Below are 5487 nucleotides of genomic sequence, written 5' to 3'. Positions count from 1 at the left end.
GGCTGTCTCAGTGTTTGTTTTTTTGGAAGAAAGGAATCTGGTTGAATTCTTGGTTTTATAAGTTTTTTTTAAGTTTTACTTATTTACTAATGAGAAATATAGGAGGAGAGAGAGAGAAAGAACTAGACATCACTTTGTTACATGTGCTGTCGGAGACTGAACTCATGACCTCATGCTTGAGAGTCCAGTGCTTCATCTGTTGCTCTACCTCCCAGACCACAGTTTCATAATACTTATATATAATGTATGTATATATAATTTTTTTAATATCTATTCCCTTTTGTTGTCCTTGTTGTTTTATTATTGTAGTTATTATTGTTGTTATTGATGTTGTTGGATAAGACACACAGAAATGGAGAGAGGAGGGGAAGACAGAGAGGGGGAGGAAGATAGACACCTGCAGACCTTCACCGCCTGTGAAGCGACTCCCCTGCAGGTGGGGAGCCGGGAGCTTGAACCGGGATCCTTATGCTGGTCCTTGCACTTTGCGATATGTATATATTTTTAATTTTTACTTATAAAATGGAAATATTGACAAGATCATAGGATAAGAGGGGTAAAGTTCCACACAATTTCCACCACCAGAACTCCCTATCCCATCTCCTCCCTTGAATACTTTCCTATTTACCCCTCAGATAGTATGTATGTTCCCAGGATCCTGGGGTGCAGAAGGTGGGAGGTCTGGCTTCTATAACTGCTTCCCCACTGAACATGGGTGTCGGCAGGTTGATCTGTAACCCAGGCTGTCTCTTTCTTTCCCTAGTGGAGTAGGGGTGTGGGGAAGTGGGGCTCCAGGACACATTGGTGGGGTCCTCTGCTCAGGAAAGTTAGGTTGGCATCATGGTAGCATCTTGAACCTGGTAGCTGAAAAAGAGTTAAGATAGAAAGGAGAGCAAAGGGAGTCGGGCGGTAGCGCAGCAGGTGAAGTGCACGTGTTGCAAAGTGTAAGGACCGGCGTAAGGATCCCGGTTCGAGACCCCAGCTCCCCACCTGCGGGGGAGTCGCTTCACAGGCAGTGAAGCAGGTCTGCAGGTGTCTGTCTTTCTCTCCCCCTCTCTGTCTTCCCCTCCTCTCTCCATTTCTCTCTGTCCTATCCAACAACAACAGCAGCAATAACAACAACAACGATAAACAACAAAGGCAACAAAAGAAAAATAAATAGCCTCCAGGAGCAGTGGGTTCGTAGTACAGGCACCGAGTCCCAGTGATAACCCTGGAGGCAAAAAAAAAAAAAAAAATATATATATATATATATATATATATATATATATATATATATATATACACACACACACACACCTTGGAGAGAGACAAAAATTGAAAGGAATGGAGGCGATGGGAGGTGGGCAGGCAGTGGCACATCTGGTTAAGAGCACATAATATTGTGCACAAGGACCCAAGTTTGAGCCCCTGCTCCTCACCTGCAGGAAAGATACTTTGCAAGCAATGAAGCAGGCCTGCAGGTGTCTGTCTTTCTCTCTGCCTCCCCTCTCAATTTTTTCTGTCCTATTGATTGGGGGGGAGTAGATGCACCAAGCCCCAGTGACTGGAGGCAAATATTAATTAAAAGTTAATGAAAGAAAGATGCCTGTAGCACTGCTTCACCACTTGTGAAGTTCCCCCACCCCACCCCTGCAGGTCAAGACTGAGGACTTGAGCTCAGATCCTTGAGCATTGTAACATGAAATTTTCTTTTTTTCTAAGTTAATATGTTTAATTTTATTTATAAAAAGGAAATACGGACAAAACCATAGGATAAGAGGGGTACAACTCCATACAATTCCCACCACCAGAACTCCGTATCCCATCCCCTCCCCTGATGGCTTTCCTATTCTTTATCCCTCTGGGAGTATGGACCCAAGGTCATTGTGGGATGCAGAAGGTGGAAGGTCTGGCTTCTGTAATTGCTTCCCCACTGAACATGGGCATTAACAGGTCAATCCATACTCCTAGCCTGCCTCTCTCTTTCCCTAGTAGGGAGACGGGGGGAGAGGAGGGGCGACAGAGAGGAGGAGAGAAAGATAGATACCTGCAAACCTGCTTCACCACTTGTGAAGCGACTCCCCTGCAGGTGGGTAGCTGGGGGGGGTCGAACTGGGATCCTTACGCCTGTCCTTGCACTTTGTACCACCTGCACTTAACCCGCTGCACTACCGCCCAACTCCCCTCTTTTTTTTTAAAAAAAAAAAAACTTTACATCTTTATTTATTTGATAGAGACAACCAGAAATTAAGAGAGGAGGGAGAGAGACATCTGCAGCACTGCTTCACCAGTTGCAAAGCTTTTCCCCTGCAGGGGGGAACTGGGACTTGAACCTGGGTCTTTGTGCATTGTAACGTGCACTTAACCAGGTGCGCCATCACCCAGCCCCCCTTAGTGCTTTCTCAGTTGTGGGCTCCAGTCCACGTGCTTGCACCTGGGAAAGTGCTCTACCAGGTGAAATGTCTCCTGGTTCCCCTTCACCCACCTTTACAATTTCTAGCAAGTGTTGGTTGGAAGCATCTAGTTTGCCTTCTACTCATGCTTACACATCTATCACAGAACTCTAGCCCATAAATAACCATGCTGTCCCAAAGCAAAGGCTTCAGAGGTAGGAAAAGACTTCCCTAAGTTCATACAATTAGAGGAAGCCAGTTGGTCTTAGAGTGCAAAAAGAAGCCACTTAACGCCACTGGATCTAGACACAAGGATTTGTTCTGTTTTGATTTATCTACCAGAGGGAAGGAGACAACAGCCTGACCTAAAGTTCAGGCAAGAGAAATAATGACCCAATCATCTTGTCAACCAACAGCTTTCACACATCCCTCTGCCAGCCTGACCTGTGCTAAGAGGGCCTGTCCCCAGCATCACCATAAGACAGAACTGAGCAGTGATTTGGTAATAAATATTAAAAAATAGGCTGTAGGACTGGCTTAGCATCAATATGTGTAGGTAAGATCTTGGGTTCAATCCCTGGCATGAAAGTGAAAACTGAGGATTATTCTTTCCTCCTATCTTCCTATTTCTCCATTTAAAAGATTTATTTATTTACCAATGTGCATACTCTAAGTGGAAGGCCTACTATGTTTATTAACTGGAACCATTATTTTCAAGTTTTTTAAATTTTATTATTTTTTTTAATCTTTATTGGTTTTGAATAGAGACATAGAGAAATTGTGATGGGAGAGGGAATAGTGCAGAAGAGAGACAGAGAGAAACCTGCAGGCCTGCTTCACCACTTGTGAAGCTTTCCCCCTGCAGGTGGGGACTAGGGACTTAAACCCGGATCCTTGAGCACTGTAATGTGTACACTTAACCTGGTGCACCACTGCCTGGCCCCCTCTTTTCAAGTTTCTACACTCAGAAGATGGTCAGAGCTAAGTAATGCTCTGGTCTTGCTCATAAAAATAGCCTGGAAGGTAGCACAGTGGCTAGAGCATTGACTTAAGGCCATGAGGTCCTGAGTTTAATTTGCAGTGTTGCATGTGCCAGAGTGATGCTCATGTTCTCTATCTCTGTGTCTCTGTCTCTCATTAATAAATAAGCCATGGTGATGGCATGTTGCTCAGCAAGTTAAGCACACATGGCGTGAAGCACAGGGACCAGCCCAAGGGTCCCAGTTTGAGCCCTCGGTTCCCCACCTACAGGGGGCTCACTTCACAAATAGTGAAGCAGGTCTGTAGGTGTCTGTCTTTCTCTCCCCCTCTCTGTCTTCCCTTCCCCTCTTGATTTCTCTTTGTCCTATGCAACAACAACATCAGCAATAACAATCACAACAAAGGCAACAAAATGGAAAATACAGCCTCCAGTAGCAGTAGGTTTGTAGTACAGGCACAGAGCCCCAGAGATAACCCTGGAGGAATAAATAAATAAATAAAATAAAATAAGCCATAGAAAGGGAAGGATAAACAGGGTAAGGAAAATTTGGAAGCAAGGAGTCCAGGGTTATAGTTAGACCTTTTGCATGGCAGAAGTCTCAGAGATCACAGGTTCAATCCCTGGCATCACCTTGTGCCAAAGCTGAGACTGAGCAGTGCTTTCTCCTCCTCCTCTTCCTCCTCCTCCTCTCACTTTATTTCATAATAGAGGCTAGACATATTGATTAATATTTTATAAATTAATTTATTTTGATGAGAGACCAGAACACTGGTTCTGGCTTATGGTGGTGCTGCAGATTGAACCTGGGATCTCAGCATGAAAGTCTTGCATAACCATCATGCTTTCTCCCCAACCAGATTGATAAATCCTTATTATTTATTGCCTCCATGGCTATCATTGGTGTCTGTCCTATGAATTCACTGCTCCAGGAGGCCTTCCCCCCTTTTATTGGATAAGATAAGAGAGAAATTGAGAAAACAGAAGTAGATAGAGAGGGGCAGAGAAAGACACCTGCAGACTTGCATCACCACTTGTGAAGAGACCACCTGCAGGTGGGGAGCCGGGATCCTATGTGTGCCTAACCTGGTGTAACACCACCTGGCCTCCGGTTAATTTTTTGCTGTTGTTCTTGTTTTACTTTCAGGGTTATCTCTGGGGCTCAGTGGTGCCTACACTACGAATCCACTGCTCCTGGAGGCTATTTTTTCCATTTTGTTGCCCTTGTTGTTGTTATAGCTTTCTTTTCTTTTCTTTTACAAACATTTTTATATTTATTTATTAGAGACATCCATAAATCTAGAGGGAAGGGGGTGATAGAGGAGAGAGACAAAGAGACACCTGCAACACTGCTTTACCATTTGCAAAGCTTGCCCCCTGCAGGTGGGGACCAGGGCTAGAATCCCGGATCTTGTGCATTGTAACATGTGCACTCAACCAGCTCTGCCACCACTCAACCCCCCAGATCCCTTTAAAAAAATTTTTTTTTAAATTATCTTTATTTATTTATTGAATAGAGAAAGCCAGAAATCGAGAGGGAAGGGGGTGATAGGGAGAGAGTGGGCGGGGGTAGATAGCATAATGGCTATGCAAAGAGACTGTCATGCCTAAGGCTTCAAAGTCCCAGGTTCAGTCTCCTGTACCACCATAAGCCAAAGCTGATCAGTACTCTGGTAAAAAAAAAAAAAAAAAAAGAAGAAGAAGAAGAAGAGAGAGGGAGGGAAAGGGAGACCTGCAACCCTGCTCCACCACTCGCGAAGCTTTTCCCCTGCAGATGGGGACCGGGGACTTGAACCCAGGTTCTTCAGCATTGTAACGTGTGCTCAGCCAGGTGCGCCACCACCGGTCCCGAACCCGGACTGCTGTGCGGGTCCTTGCGCTTCACGCTCGCTGCGCTACCGCCTGGCCCCCATAAACCTTTTTTTAATTTAAATTTATTTATTTATTTTTAATATTTTATTTATTAATGAGAAAGGAGAGAGAGAAAGAACAAGACATCACTCTGGTACGTGTGCTGCCAGGGATTGAACTCAGGACCTCATGCTTGAGAATTTAATGCTTTATCCACTGTGCCACCTTCTGGACCACCTAAATTTATTATTTTTTAATCATCTTTATTTATTGGAGAAAGAC

This window comes from Erinaceus europaeus, chromosome 11 (genome assembly GCF_950295315.1).
Source record: "Erinaceus europaeus chromosome 11, mEriEur2.1, whole genome shotgun sequence".
NCBI lineage: Eukaryota > Metazoa > Chordata > Mammalia > Eulipotyphla > Erinaceidae > Erinaceus > Erinaceus europaeus.
The sequence above is the reverse complement of the archived record's forward strand: the minus strand, read 5'-3'. Positions refer to the sequence as shown.